Source organism: Neolamprologus multifasciatus, chromosome 19, assembly GCF_963576455.1.
Source record: "Neolamprologus multifasciatus chromosome 19, fNeoMul1.2, whole genome shotgun sequence".
Lineage (NCBI taxonomy): Eukaryota > Metazoa > Chordata > Actinopteri > Cichliformes > Cichlidae > Neolamprologus > Neolamprologus multifasciatus.
Window position 1 is genome coordinate 27,371,249 of NC_140457.1, and position 17,175 is coordinate 27,388,423.

General features: G+C 41.8%; 1 long non-coding RNA gene and 1 pseudogene across 1 annotated transcript in view; one reads left to right on the forward strand and one right to left on the reverse strand.

Moving 5' to 3' along the window:
- Window positions 1-17,175, forward strand: part of LOC146496748 (uncharacterized) — a 166,048-nt gene that overhangs the window by 73,668 nt on the left and 75,205 nt on the right. The window lies entirely within an intron of this gene.
- Window positions 6,768-9,948, reverse strand: LOC146496751 (uncharacterized; annotated as a pseudogene).

Here is a 17,175-nt window from a genome sequence, read left to right on the forward strand (position 1 = left end):
ACTAAATACTTTTGTCTATGTTAAATGACTTTACTGTATAATGCATTTAATTTATCTGAATGATTAACGAAATGTTCTTTATTTTTTGTGTCAGTCAGAGGACAGTCAAAAACTCTCGACCACACTGGTACTGGGAATCCCACAGTGCTCGTCCTTTAATAAACACTCCTCACCAACAAGGCCCAGCTGAACGGCTGCTGTCTTATCATACATGAAGCGAGCAGTGTTCATACAACAGAGGGCAGGGGCGCATACTTGTGACATCACTAAACATTAACTTGTCTTAAAGAGACACCACACTATTGCGACTGTTACACATGGAAACTTATAAGCATAACTTCTCTCCAACAAACGTGGAATAACAGGAAGATCCTTTATAAACACAAGTCATTTCTTCTTCTTTATATGGAGGAATTAACTGGAAACAAACTTGGCTGCATGAAGGACAATTTAAAGGAGTTTCTTATAAAATATTACAGAACTTTAAACTTTAGAGACGAAGCCAAGAAGACACTGCAGAGGTTTCAGCCTGATGTGAACTGTTCTGCTTCTTTCTGTGAGTTACGCACTGAAACTATTTATCATCTATTTTATCAGAATATAAACACCAGAATCAGAGTTATTTCTAACAGCAGTCTGTTTCATTATTGATCCAACAGCACAGATTTATCACTGATCTGTTAAACCTGATCACTTAACCCATTCACACACAGTGGTCACTACGGTTACAGCTGTTTGCTTGTATTTGTGTCAGTGTTGATGGTATACTTGCACATAAACCACTACACTGGACACTGATGTGACCCTCCATACCCTGTCAAAACCTGTTGTCCACCTAACTGGACGTGTAAAAAAACTCTTTGAAAAGTACAAGTTTAAAAAAATGAAGTTCCTTAATCTTTTTTTCATGCCTAAAGATGAATAAAAACACTTAAGAAAAAAATCCTGATTGAGGTTGTCATAATTTATGCGTGAAAGGGTCAAAACTAGAAAATAAACAATCACGTTTTGAGTTGAAAACAGTGACAACAGATACAAAATCACATAGTTCATAATAAAAACGACTGCTGTTAATCTTCTAAATCCAGTGGATGATGTTCAGGTTGTGTTTGTGCTGATTACAGAACCATGTGATGACTGCAGTGAAGAAGAGCAGCATATACTGTCACACAGCCCCGATAGCAACAGGACTCTGGACCAGATCTGTAGACCAGGTCTGGACTGGAGTCCACCTGAGCAGTGGAACAGATCAGGATGGGATCTGTTTGTTGTTGTCACCTCTGAAGAGCTTTGACGTTCAGTTAAAATCATTATTTGCGCCTAAGAAAGATCCAGTGTTTCTGGTCTAAACGTGTCATATAAATGCATAAACCACAGGATTTACCACTAAGAGCTCCTGTCTGGCCAGAATGCCGTTAGCCCCCTGTGTGGATGTTATAGCGTGGACAGGGTGAAGGCCAGATCAGTGAAAGATAGAAGAAAGCAGAGGAATAGAAGAAAGAAAAGGGACAGAAAAGAAGGGTGGTGGGGGAAAAGTCGAGGGTGAAGCAGATGTACACAATGGGTCTCCACCTGCTGCCACAGATGGAGCTCCCACAGCCAGGGGAAGGAGTACCAGCGGTCCAGAAGCAGCAGCCAGCCAACCACTGCAGAGGCCGGCCACTTCAGAGAAAGCCAAAGATGGGACCCTGGACCCCAAGAACCACCCGACACCTGGGGGAACCCCGACCGCGCAACTAAGAGGAACAAGCCATCCCCGGAAAACAACCCTCACAGGAGCAGGCCAGCAAGTCTCGCACCACTTGTGACATCACATCCTGTGTCGTGCGACACAATCCTTGTGATGCGTTGGTCAGTATCGTTTAATTTTTGTAACTTGATCCATTGTGCCGTGGTCACTTCAATCATGCTCATTTTCCCACCATTTTAACGATAATCCTGCACCGAAGCTCAGAGACACACGAATACACAGAGTGAGATGTTGAAGCAGTTTGAAAACTTGAATTTGTAGAAAGACCTTTGCAAAAAACACCCTCAACAAAGTCGTGGCTTCCAGTTTTGGCTTCTCCTTATCAGCTTGTGTGACGTGATCCTGTCTGAATGGTCTAATTTAGGAGAATAGTGCAGCGCCTTCTCCCGCCTTAACCACAGTTAGAAACGACTGCATCTGTGTGCTGATGAGATGAGTTAAATGACCATTGTGGCGGGTATGATGGTGCCAGGAGTGGTTCCAGGGGTGGCGCCACAGGGGCACTGGTCCCAGCTGAAATATGATTGGCCCCCTGAAGTGCCCCTGTCCTGTCACTCATCTGTCCTTTGCGGGAGTGCTCATCAGATTCAAATCCAAGTCCCAACACTAGTGGTGCTAATGAGAAAAATAGGAATTTCCAGTGTGAAATCTTACAGAAGAAGAAGATTTGAACATCCTGCAATGAAAGCTTTTCAACCGACAACTGGTTAGAGTCTACATTTTGAGAAGTTTGTTGGTATGTCATAAATCTGTATTTACCCACAGCTGCCATGTAGCTTAAGTCTGACAAACATTAAATGAGCCCCAGTGCTCCCGGTATCGGTGCAGAGATCCCGTTTAATCTTCTGTAACACGAGCTTTGTAATATAAGTCCCGGCGTGTGTCGTACCTAAAAAAAAAAAAACTGAATCTCAGCTAAAAGCTCCTTTAAACCATTTCTGCAACCACCAAATACAGCAAAAACAACAAACAGTTAGGAGCCGTTACGTCATTTCACAACAAACACAACACAGCCTCGTAAGTGCAAAACTGCAGCTAGCAAAACATTGTTTAAAAGCTGAGATCTCACAGATTCCAAAACTGCGAGTTTCATCACGCTCTGACCAAAATTCATCAAACCAGCTGAAAAAGCAGACCACAAATATGCACAGCGTTCAATAAAATATAACGTAAAATTCGCTCCTTCCAACGTTTGAACATCCAGTTGGGACTCCAGAACTTTCCCTTCCTCACTCGAGCTCCCACAATGCCTCAGAGCCGTTTCCCGTCAAAAATCACAAATTTTGCCTGGATACAGACATTTGATAGGATCAGGGTGAGTGTTGTAAATTTATGGTTACGTGTATTTTTTGCTCTGCAACTTCTGATTGGTGGACCTGACGTAAAAACAGTGATGTTAACTTGATTCTCTTGGCTAAAATTATTTTAAAAAGAGGGTCAATCATGCAAATCTGGCAATAGAAGCCAAAGTTACAGCCCCTCAGAGTTTAAAGAGAAAAGGCACGTTTCCAACACTCGGTTATGCAAAGGGAAACAGGCCCAAAGTGGCTGAGTGTGTGGCTAATTCTTCAAATAATATTCAAAAGCAAACATTTTTAAGCATGTAAATGAAATTAAATCATTTCTGCTCTTCAATACCTAAGAAATTAAAACTGGCAGATGGTACCAAAATGTGAAACGCCTGGCTATCTGTGCATTTAGTGCTGTAAGTTTTCACTGTTTACCTTCAGAAGCATAAATCTTTGAACAGATAATGTTCATATGTGGATTCCTGGTTTTCTGGAGTTAATTGTGACCCAAAGCGTATTTTTAAAGTGGTTCCAGGCAATAAAATCTAAAAATAAATCAATCTACTTCCTTTTTCTGTGTTACAGCCTCAGTGACTCTGACACAGTGCTGTAATATTTACACCTCTGATGAAAACAGAGTTTGTAGTTGCAGAGAAATACTCGACTCATTTTGGGCATTTACGAGCAGGAACCTCAGAAAGCCCCTCGGTGCTTCAGTGGTTAAGAAGCAAAGCAAACATTAGTTAACAGTAATGTTAATTAAGGCCCAAAGTTTAGGAAAGAACGTTAGCACTTCACTAATGAATGTAATGCTGATTCATGTACTTGTTTTGTAATGTGCATTTTGTGTGTTGCTATTTCCCATATTCTTTGGCACTGATAGATGACATGAAAAGTCTCAGGCAGTGTTGGGAAGGTTACTTTTCAAACGTATTCCATTACAGATTACAGAATGCATGCCCCAAAATGTATTCTGTAACGTATTCCGTTACGTTACTCAATGAGAGTAACGTATTCTGAATACTTTGGATTACTTAATATATTATCATGCTGTTTACAACTACATGAATGTACTATTGCTGTGATTTATTACTGTTACTGAAGGTCCGCGGCTCCGAACCGTAGTAAAGGGACCTCTGGCTAATACGGTGGGTTCTGTGTTGGGCTCGTAGCTGAAAACTAGCTTTACTTTGTTGTCTGGGTCAACTTTGCTAGCAGAGACAGAGAGAGGCGTTGAAAGGCTGCTCCAACAGAACTTATTGTTTCAGAGGAAAACACGAACACGGTGTACAGTTGAGTCTTAATAGCTTACTTACAGCTGGGCTCGTCAGGCTCTCTTCTTGGCTGCAGTGGTTATTATTATATTTACATGTTTCCAGCTCCCGTTTCTGCTCGATGACAGCTCGTACTTTTCCTTTTTCTCCCTCCCTCGCTCACAGACACATAACGGATATGGCAGTCCATTCTCCCTGCAGCACGGACTACACTGCCTATGATGCTACATTCTTTAGCGCTATACCTGTAGCATTCTGCCTATTAGCTTAGCACAACAACAACAAAAAGGCCTCTCTCACCCAGGAAACACGCAGAGAGAGAGCGTCACCCTGTAACCATGGCAACCGTAACGCTGCCACCTGGAACAACAGAACGTAGCTGTCAAACAAAACCCAAACAGTCCTGACCCGCCACAATATGAAACAGGGAAGTACCGCCATGTAATCCATTTATTTTAACAAAGTAACTGTATTCTAAATACCACCTTTTTAAACGGTAACTGTAACGGAATACAGTTACTCATATTTTGTATTTTAAATACGTAACGGCGGTACATGTATTCTGTTACTCCCCAACACTGGTCTCAGGCAGGACCTGAGCCTGCCAGGTGCTGACAGTGAGCAGGGAGAGAGCAGCAGAAGCTGGTCAAGAGCAGGGCACCTTCAGCCCCCTTCATCAGGTCAGAAATCATTTGGGTGTCTGTGTGAAATGTCTGATTTTTAAAATCTTTTTTGTAGACATATTTATTAAATGTTTAACAATTATATAGAAGAAAGACAATGTAAAGAACAAAACATTTGGCCCATAAACACAGTCAGGAGTCACAGTCGAGTGTGGTCTATGGGGTTGAGGTCTGGAGACTGGCTAGGCCACTCCAGGACTTTCAAATGCTTCTTACGGAGCCACTCCTTTGTTGCCCGGGCGGTGTGTTTTGGATCATTGTCATGTTGGAAGACCCAGCCTCGTTTCATCTTCAAAGTTCTCACTGATGGAAGGAGGTTTTGGCTCAAAATCTCACGATACTTGGCCCCATTCATTCTGTCCTTAACACGGATCAGTCGTCCTGTGCCCTTGGCAGAAAAACAGCCCCATAGCATGATGTTTCCACCCCCATGCTTCACAGTCGGTATGGTGTTCTTGGGATGCAACTCAGTATTCTTCTTCCTCCAAACACGACGAGTTGAGTTTATACCAAAAAGTTCTACTTTGGTTTCATCTGACCACATGACATTCTCCCAATCCTCTGCTGTATCATCCATGTGCTCTCTGGCAAACTTCAGACGGGCCTGGACATGCACTGGCTTCAGCAGCGGAACACGTCTGGCACTGCGGGATTTGATTCCCTGCCGTTGTAGTGTGTTACTGATGGTGACCTTTGTTACTTTGGTCCCAGCTCTCTGCAGGTCATTCACCAGGTCCCCCCGTGTGGTTCTGGGATCTTTGCTCACCGTTCTCATGATCATTTTGACCCCACGGGATGAGATCTTGCGTGGAGCCCCAGATCGAGGGAGATTATCAGTGGTCTTGTATGTCTTCCATTTTCTGATGATTGCTCCCACAGTTGATTTTTTCACACCAAGCTGCTTGCCTATTGTAGATTCACTCTTCCCAGTCTGGTGCAGGTCTACAATTCTTTTCCTGGTGTCCTTCGAAAGCTCTTTGGTCTTGGCCATGGCGGAGTTTGGAGTCTGACTGGTTGAGGCTGTGGACAGGTGTCTTTTATACAGATGATGAGGTCAAACAGGTGCCATTCATACAGGTAACGAGTGGGGGACAGAAAAGCTTCTTACAGAAGACGTTACAGGTCTGTGAGAGCCAGGGATTTTCCTTGTTTGAGGTGACCAAATACTTATTTTCCACCCTGATTTACGAATAAATTCTTTACAAATCCTACCATGTGAATTCATGGATTTTTTTTTCACATTCTGTCTCTCACAGTTGAAGTGTACCTCTGGTGCAAATTACTGACCTCTGTCATCATTTTAAGTGGGGGAACTTGCACAATCGGTGGCTGACTAAATACTTTTTTGCCCCACTGTATTTAAAGAGATCGTGCAACCTGGTAAGTTCATTCATTTCTCTTTTGAAAGTTTTCACTGACCCTGGGGAAGCCGCGCTAAAGCTAGCAAGCCACCGCTATTTTCCCACTGACGTACAAATACCGTTCTGCTTTTATGCATGTTGTCATATACGAATATATTTTGTTTATTAATAAACAGCACACAGTGGTCCTGCTGTTCATCCGTCACTGCTTCGCTTTTTCGCAGATTTTTTATTGCACCGTACAGCATTGCATTCTGCAGCCTGATTGACAAATCTCCTCCGTGTCGTGTCTCCTGCTCTTGCCGAATTTATCATATTTCGTTTTGATAACCATCACGTCCAATAGAAAAAACAGCACAAAAACACCCATAACTATGACCTTTATTCGGAAATACACATATAATAATACGCGGCATAATAATACTTTTACGTTTTGCAATCTACAAAGGTTTGCACTTTGAGAATCAATTGTGAGTACTGTGAGTAATGTTCATGTGTGTGGAGAAAAAAGTGTATAAAGAGTGTGGCGAGGGGCTAGTTATTCTGAGAACCCCTGCTGCAATAAATGAGGGACCACTGTATATACTATCTCTATGATTATTATATTCAACCTGTTAACATTTAATACTGTATTGATAGAACCAACTGATTCTGCAGCAGAGCATCCCCTGTTGCTTCTCCTGGCTCCCTGAGCTCCTGCTGCTGCACCCACAGGTATGTGGGTATGTGGACAGCTTTTTACTCAGTGGGATTCCCTTGATCACCTTTACTAAATATCTACAACCAATCTGATTAGATCCTGTTTTTGTTTTTTTTTATGTTGAAATTAAAATCTAGTAGCAGCCTTCTCATTTCTTTGTGTTTTGTGCTGTTTTACGGGCCCACAGAGGAGGACAGCTCTGAGGCAGATGAGGGACGGGTCCCAGGACGGTCCATCGGCGGTGGAGCTGGCCATCCTGGTGTCCCTGAAGAGGCCACGCCCGTCTCCAATGGAGCATTTCCTCCTCAGCCTTGTTCCTGCTCTGGAGAGCAGCTGGGTCCTTTTTATTCCTGTCTCTCTGTAAATACTTATATTTTATCTATTTATGTTTAATGTTTTTCTGTTTGAGAATTTTAATATTATTTTAAATAAATTTTTATAATGACTAATGTCTCAGTTCTACTACACAGCAAATGTTGGCACACGACTGACACATGTAGAATTTATTTCGTATTATACTAATGACTAAATATACTAATACAGTGGGATGCAAAAGTTTGGGCAACCTTGTTAATAGCCATTATTTTCCTGTATAAATCATTGGTTGTTACAATAAAAAATGTCAGTTAAATATCATACAGGAGACACACACAGTGATACTTGAGAAGTGAAAAGAAGTTTACTGGATTTACAAAAAGTGTGCAATAATTGTTTAAGCAAAATCAAGCAGGTGCATAAATTTGGGCACCACAAAAAAAGAAATGGAATAAATATTTAGTGTATATCAATGTGTGTGTCTCCTGTATGATATATTTGGGGTGCCTTTGTCTGGACGTGCTTCCCATTCAGAGCTCCACAGCAGAGAGGGAAGTTCCAGCGCTCCTGGAATCCCTCGGTGATGGACCGCCAGTCTCCAGGTGAAGGCACAGCCATAAAGTCATCCACTAGACAGTCCCAGATGGCCGTCGCTACCTGGGGGGTGATCTGGCACACCGTGGACATACCAACTCTGAAACTGAACGCGATGGTCCTGAAGGAGTCCCCGGTGGCAACTAGGGATGGGTACCGGTATCCAGTGCCATTATTGCACCGGTTCTGACATAAACGGTAGTAACCAGATCGAAAAGCAGCGCACATTTCGGTGCTTTTTTTCCCCCTGAGATGTCATATACTTTGGATTCCAGCCAATCATTTTACGTTTCCGAGGATAGTAGGCGGGTCCAGGTACGTACGTTCTTTTAGAGCAGAGCTACAGATTAAAAATGCCCAAGGCGAAGCGGTCAAAGTCTGGCTGTACTTCACAGCAAAAGATGCAAACTCAGCAGCTGCAACAAGTGCTTTAAGCTGATACTGTGATACTGTCAAAGGAGGTAACACCTCAAATCTGATGAAACACCTGGTGATGCATAGCGTTTCTTTTTAAAAGCCGAGAAATGCGCCGTATTTGATAACTTGCTGTGAGACCTCACACCGAGCACATCTACTGCGGGTGTGGTGCCTGTTGTCAGAACCGGAGTCAGCAACATCCCCCAAGAACCCAAAAGTTTTTGTTCTTCATTCTTTAAGCACCGGTTTGAGCACCGTTTAAGCACCGGCACCATTTCAAAAGTACCGGTTTGGTACTGGTATCGGATAAAACCTAAACGATACCCATCCCTAATGGCAAGGAACCTGGACAAAATTGTTCAAAATCAGTATTATGTGTACTGCAGTTACAAAATACATCAAATTCCAAAATACTTTTGTGATGTCAGATTTAAATCACAAAACATAAATCTTACATAAAACATTTTGTAATTATAAGGATAATTGCATAATATATATTAGATATAATATTAAACAGTCAGTGTTTTGTTTTAACTTTAACATATCATAATTTGATTGGTAGCAACTTTTACCCCTACAGTGTGCCAATCACTCATAATTCCTAGACATGTCAATCAGGTAGGAATGAAGTAAGACATTAATAGAAATAAAGAGTTGTTTGTTGACATGCAGCCCTTTCCTTGCTTATATCATTGTTAATATTTTTGAAAAATTAATCTGTGATAAAACAGCATATCAAGATAGAATATGCTGGATAGAACCATATAACTAAAGATGAACTAAACTATTCACAGTTTTATCTAGCTCTCGGTTTAAAGAAAGGCTGGTGACCCCTGTTATAGAGTCTGGCAGCTGCTGGGATTATATACAAATATTAAACTATACCAGAATTAAACCAGGTCTAAATAAAAAAAGGAGTGAGTATCCCTACAAAGATTAACCCACAGTGGTCCTCGTACCAGTTTGATATCAGCAAACACCGAGAGCATACACTGATATGACACCACAGCCATGCTATCATTCAAACACTGATAACAGCATAAATCGAATTAAATCGGGACTTGATGAGACCTTCTGAGTATCAGTAGCAATATTATAAACAGTCGTCTCCGTACCACAGTTTGCTATCAGTAAACACCGACGGCATTTATTGATAGCATACCACATCCATGTTAGCAGTGTATAAACGATAGTTTAGCATATATTAGCACAGGTATCAACAAAGGACTACCGTATTAAACACTTTTACTAACCTCAGGCAGATGGACAGGCGCTCTGCAGGTGGGATTAAGCGCCTGTAGTTGGTGTCTAGGTGGACGATGCTTGGACCAACGCGGGACAGCAGGTCCTCAAACTGGGCGAGGGACAGATGGTGGTACCGCTGAAAGCAGCCGTCATCCAGGCGCAGCTCCTGAAGCAAATGGTGAAACTCACCAAACTGCTCACGCCTCTGGAGGACCTGATGGACCCAGGTACGGCGAGGACGTCCTTTACGCCGCTGCTCTGCTCTGCACAGTAAATAGAGTAGGGAGACTCTCTTAATGCGCTAGCTCGACAGCTGCCATCTAGCAAAGATTCAATTCAATTCAATTTTATTTATACAGCGCCAAATCACAACAAAAGTCGCCTCAAGGCGCTTCATAGATACAGAGAAAAACCCAACAATCATATGACCCCCTATGAGCAGCACTTTGGTGACAGTGGGAAGGAAAAACTCCCTTTTAACAGGAAGAAACCTCCAGCAGAACCAGGCTCAGGAAGGGGCGGCCATCTGCTGTGATTGGTTGGGGTGAGAGAAGGAAGACAGGATAAAGACATGCTGTGGAAGAGAGACAGAGATTAATAACAGATATGAGTCAATGCAGAGAGGTCTGTTAACACATAGTGAGTGAGAAAGGTGACTGGAAAGGAAAAACTCAATGCATCATGGAATCCCCGGCAGCCTACATCTATTGCAGCATAACTAAGGGAGGATTCAGGGTCACCTGGTCCAGCCCTAACTATATGCTTTAGCAAAAAGGAAAGTTTGAAGCCTAATCTTGAAAGTAGAGATAGTGTCTGTCTCCTGAATCCAAACTGGAAGCTGGTTCCACAGAAGACGGGCCTGAAAACTGAAGGCTCTGCCTCCCATTCTACTTTTAAATACTCTAGGAACAACAAGTAGGCCTGCAGAGCGAGAGCGAAGTGCTCTAATAGGGTGATATGGTACTACAAGGTCATTAAGATAAGATGGGGCCTGATTATTTAAGACCTTGTATGTGAGGAGCAGGATTTTGAATTCTGGATTTAACAGGAAGCCAAAACAGGAGAAATCTGTTCTCTCTTTCTAGTCCCTGTCAGGACTCTTGCTGCAGCATTTTGGATTAGCTGAAGGCTTTTCAGTGAGTTTTTAGGACTTCCTGATAATAATGAATTACAGTAGTCCAGCCTGGAAGTAATAAATGCATGAACTAGTTTTTCAGCGTCACTCTGAGACAGGATATTTCTAACTTTAGAGATGTTGCACAAATGGAAGAACGCAGTCTTACATATTTGTTTAATATGTGCGTTGAAGGACATGTCCTTGGTCAAAAATGACTCCAAGGTTCCTCACAGTGTTACTGGAGGCCAAGGTAATGCCATCCAGAGTAAGAATCTGGTTAGATACCATATTTCTAAGCTTTTCAGCGCCGAGTACAATGACCTCAGTTTTATCTGAGTTAAGAAGCAGAAAGTTAGTGGCCATCCAAGTCTTTATGTCTTTAAGACATTCCTGCAGTTTAACTAATTGGTGTGTGTTATCTGGCTTCATGGACAGATAGAGCTGGGTGTCATCTGCATAGCAGTGAAAATGTATGCTATGTCTTCTAATGATGCTGCCTAAGGGAAGCATGTATAATGTAAACAGAATTGGTCCTTGCACTGAACCCTGTGGAACTCCATAATTAACCTCAGTGTGTGAAGAGGACTCTCCATTTACATGCACAAATTGGAGTCTATTAGATAGATATGATACAAACCACTGCAGTGCAATACCTGTAATACCTACAGCATGTTCTAATCGCTCTAATAGGATATTATGGTCGACAGTATCGAATGCTGCACTGAGGTCTAGCAGGACAAGCACAGAGATGAGTCCACTGTCAGAGGCCATAAGAAGATCATTTGTAACCTTCACTAAAGCTGTTTCTGTGCTGTGATGAACTCTGAAACCTGACTGAAAAGATACTGTCTGGCACAACTTCCTTCCACATTTCCGGTTTACGCGCATCAAAATTGCATATTTTGACATGCGATGAATTCGTGTTGGACACGCGTCGATGTGCGAATTTGCACGCGTGAAGTTAGGGGCGTCTGGCGCGTTTTGATCACGTCTATCGCATTCGGTGTGAACAAACCGTAAAATACCACATCTCTAAGATGGAGGCTGATTAGAAACAGATGGCAGAGCGATCAAGTGCAGGTGAGGCCACAGCTGTGCGGAGGAGCTTCCGGGTGGAAGGCCATCCAAGCCACGCCCTCCCCGGAAGCGCGAACTCGCGTTAACAAACCCCGCGGCTGGGAGAGAGGAGAAACAGGGAGAGAATACACACAAAAATCCATATCGCCCGGGGAGGCCCGTCCGACTGTGACAATTTCAGCTGCACTATGATGACATATTTTCAACTTCGTCCCTGTTTGCAGACTCATTTTCCCCAGTGATGAGCCCGATCACTGGTGTGTCGTCCGCAAACTTCACATTAGTGTTGGACGGGTGGGTGGGGGTGCAGTCATGAGTGTATAGAGTGTACAGCAGGGGACTCAGCACACATCCCTGAGGGGAGCCAGTGTTGAGGCTGAGTGCTGAGGGCAGGTGGGGCCCTACTTTGAATCTCTGTGGGCAGTCACTGAGGAAGGGAACGTGAGGTCATATAATTTGATTACCAGTCTGGCAGGGATTATGGTGTTAAAAGCCGAGCAAAAATCAGTAAAGACAAGGCTGATGTAACTGTCCTGTTGTTCTAAGTGAGCTACGGTTGTATGGAGGGCTATGGCATCCTGAACTGTTCTTCCTGTGAACTGAGGATCGAATGTGTGAGTTGTGACCAGTTTCTCGAGACACTTTGAGATGACTGGAGTAAGACCCACTCGCTCTGCGAGGCGCTAGAAAACTGAATTTATTTATTTTTTTATTTTTTGTTTCACACATGGTACAGCAGTAATTCATTTCCCATACACAACCTTCCTTTCAATTAAAGTAACACTATTTCCATGCATGAAAAGGAGCAGGAAGAAGAATAAATTCTTATTGACACCTGCCCCCCATCTGTGATAATATTAGTAGGCAACCAAAATTACCCTCTGACAATATTCTGCACATAACAAAAAAACCCCAAACCAAACAGAACAATATACTCAACAATGAGCAATACCACTAAATATCAAACTAAAAGGATCATTTTTCTACAACTAAATTCTATTATTTTCAACTTCTTCATATTGGTTTATCATTTTATTCTTATAGCAGATTTTAAATTGAGAAACATTTGCACAACACTTAAGATGATCACTGAGAGAATTCCAGTTTCTTATTCCTGTGACTGTTGGACACATTTGCCTTTGTGTGGTTCGAGCAAACCGGTGCTTAAAATAAAACTTCCTTCTGCCGTCTCCCAGAAAACGCTACGTCCAGATGAACAGAATCAACTTTTGGAGATTAAGAGGTAGTGTTTTATTTTTTGCCCTAAACATAATAGTTAATGTCTGTAATTTCACTATGTCTTCTAGTTTTAATAATTTCGATTTTATACTGTTAACTATTAGTTTTATTAGTTTACTATTATAAACTATTAGTGTGTTCTCTATATTTAACATTATGCATAATTCGAATCGCTCTCTTCTGTAATAAATATAATGGTTTGATATTAGTCACATATGTATTCCCCCATACTTCAACACAATAACTCAGATAGGGTAGAAACAATGAAAAATATAATATTCTCATTGTCTTGTAATCTAATATATATATCTAACATTACCCAGGATATAAATGCTTTTAGCCAACTTTTTTTTAACATGTTCAATATGAGGTTTCCATGGTAACTTGTCCACTAATACACCCAGAAAACTGAATTCTGTCACTCTTTCAATTATTACTCCCTCTATAGATAAAACCATCGCTTCCTCCTTTACACGTTTTCCGAATATAATAAACTTTTTTTCCAAATTCAGCGATAACTCATTTACATCAAATCATTTAATTTTTTTCATTTCAATAACCATAATTTTAGCCAATTCTTTCAAGTTTTCTCCGTGTAACAGGGCGGCCCTTAGCGGCTGGAAACACAGTGAGGTGGACCAAGGCAAGTGTAGTGGAACAAAGTATTTATTTTCTATGCAGCTCTCCTTACAAACAATTTGTCGAGCTTCTTCACAGCACAAAAAATCCACCTCTAATGACAACTGGCAGCCTTAAATATGTTCAGCTGTCACAGACTTAACCATTATTCCACTCTCAGGTAAGTTATTAAATCCCAACTTTCCACCACAGTATACAATATATCAATAAGAATAAATAAATACACAAATACATTTCACATTTACATATTAATAAATATTTCACACTTTAATATTACACCAAACCCAATATTATAAAAACCCAGAAACCCAAGCACAAAAAGATTCACCACACTCTCTTTACCAATGGTCTCCCCCGGAACCTTTAAATGGTGTCCGGACCCCCGGGGAAACATTTGCCCAAACACCTTGAAGAGGACACAGGCAAGAAAGGTGAGTAATCATTATCTTACACTTATTTGCACCACTTTTATCCCTAGATTTCACACACACATTTACATTAGTTTTCCTTACTGGTAAACCTTTATCACAATTTCAATCACCATTCTTTTCTCCTGACAGACAACCACCACATTCCTTGATGAGGAGCAGCTGTGCAGGATCTGAAATAAGGCTACCAACTGATTTTAAAATTCCCAATAAATAGTCAATAAATATTTAAACTTCTTGTGTGCAAATGTTTTACTGTGCAAATCCATGCTTAAAGTGCAATGCTAAATAAAGTGCTTGATAAGGTGCTTTTAATAAAGTGAAAGGTGTGCTCTAAAGTGCTATACAGATAGTATAATATACATAAATGTAGTAAGGGAGTCCTCTTCCTTACACTCCAGAACAATAAAAATTTGTATCATCTGCAAACAAAACAAAATGTAACATTTTTGACACATCACAAATGTCATTTATATATAAATTAAAACGTTTTGGTCCTAAAACAGAACCTTGAGGGACCCCACATTCTATTTTCATTCTATCAGATGAGTTGCCTAAACACTGCACATACTGAAACCTATTATCTAAATAGCTGCTTAACCAGTTCAACACTATTCCTCTCACACCACAAGTACTTAACTTAGAAATCAAGATCGAGTGTCAAAAGCTTTTTTTTTTTTAAATCATTGAATACCCCTATAGTATATTTATTATGATGTGTTGCTGATGAAATGTCTTCAATAGTATTCATTAATGCTATTGCTGTTGATCTGTTCTGTCGAAATCCGTACTGACTGTCGCTTAACAGTTGATGTTTTTCAATGAAACCATCAAATCTTTGTGCAAAGAGTTTTTCAAGCACTTTAGATAGCAATGATAGTGGTCTATAATTATTAAAACTATGTCTCCTGATTTATGTGTCACGGTCTGCCGGGGCAAGCCGTGTGGTAACCATTTAGGACCCGGAAGCGGCAGCTCTGGTGCAGGTGAGTATTTATTTACAAAAGAAAATACAACAGAAATGGCGCGGGTGAAGCTGTAACAGAAAACCTAAACTGGGCAAACTAACAAAACAAACCAGAACAAAGATGCAGGGAGGTCCGGGGAAATACACACAGAGAGATGGATGGAGAAACGCAGGGAGACCGAGGGGAAACCACACAGACGAACCAGCAACGACTAAGACAGAAGACACGACTTAAAAACACTCAGAGAACACAGGGAGATTACACACAGGTGGGGGACACAGCTGGGAGTGATTAACGTGACGAGACTAGGGAGGCAAACTGAAAACACTCACATAAGACGCAGACCTTCACAATAAAACAGGAAACACACACACGCAACGACACAGACTAGGAACGCGGACTTAAACAGGAATAGATGGCAGAACAGAATACACTAAACAGGAGGAACAACAGAACCAAAATCACTAATAGAAAACACAAAACGCTGGGTCAAAAGGACCCAGGATCATGACATTATGTTTATGGTTATTAACCTCCTAAGACCCGAAATCTTCCACAGCATTCATTTTTAATTTCTCTTTAATATTTGGGCATGTTGGGGGCTGATGAATGTAAAAACAAATTATTACCAGATATTTTTTTTTACCTGATTTTTGTTTCTAAGAGAAATGAGAGCCACATATGAGGATATTCGTTTTAAATTTCGATAGAACAGTAGCAGTATAATGTCCTCGTAAGTGGATATCAGGCCCTTGTAGAGCAAAATTTAGTATTTTGGTGTAAATAACACAAAATGTGATGTCCACACATGTGGACGCAGGTCCTAGGAGGTTAAGGGAGAAATGTTTCAGGAACCTGGGTTGATAGTTTATCTGAAGCAACATCACATCAGAAACACTCCCACCTCTGACCCAACTACCCAACCACAGCAGAGCGCTACTCTGGCAGGTCCAGCGTCAGCACCTGTAAACTGTCAGTGTTGATTGGTCCGGGTCCAACAAACTGGTGGTTGGTAACCAGCAACAGCACTTCAATGACGGGCACAAGAAGCTCTCTTTAAAAAGAAGAGTGAGGCGGTGCAGAAGGAGCTGCCTCCAGTCTGTAAGTGCTTCTGAACGTTAGCACTGCTAACACCTGCCTGCCCCACTGCCCACCCCCGGACCCTTACAGACGTACTCTCTGGACGCTCCCTGTTGCTCTCCCAGATCTCTTACCCCTCCATGCCTCGCCTGCTCCCGAAAGAAGTAAGACTGTTTTCAAATTCACACTTTTCTCACTGCAGTAATGGCTGGAACACCTGCTAACCCCCGTCTCATTGCAGTGACTTTGAGAATTTTCCGCCTCCTAATTCCTCGCTGGCCTCATCTCTCAGTTCCTGCACTGGACGCTACCCGGTGTCAGGTTCCTCACTCAGGTCTGCGAGAGCCCCAAGACTCCCTCATGGACCCCACCTCCCAGTTAGACACAGTGATTACAAAGCACCCTGTTTCTCAGTCTGTGTTGTGTTGCCTGTAAGCATACAAGTTACGTTCAATGTGCCATAGAGGCTCGAGTGGTCTCATAGAAGTGAGGTAGCGCTCACAGTAAAGTGTTTGTATTCTCATGTTAGTGTTCTCATTGAAGGAGTCAAGCTGAGCTCACAGTATAGCAGTGATACGCTCATTCTTAGTATCTTCGTAGAAGTCAGGCTGTGTTTTCACTTTAGTAGTTCTATACTCGTTCACAGCAATTCTCAGAAAGGTTTAAGTTATTGAATTATTTCCCACTTAATTGTTGTGTTTTGTAATTATTGCATTCTTGTTCACTTTGTGTTTTCTCTCAGACTCTGTTTGCTTTGCTCATACGCTCTGCGTCTCTGAGTGGTTTTCGCATCTGAGTCCATTCACCTGTGTCTAGCTGTCTGGCTGTGACATGAAGCGCTCATGATTCCCAGTAAAAGACTCTGTGTGCATATCTGTGGGTTTAAAGTCTGCATAAAGATGATACAGGTTCATCCACAGTGTTAGGTCCATGTTCATGTGCATTATTCAAATCTAGTGGAGAGCGACAAAGAAAAAAAAACTTTGGACATGGAGAAAA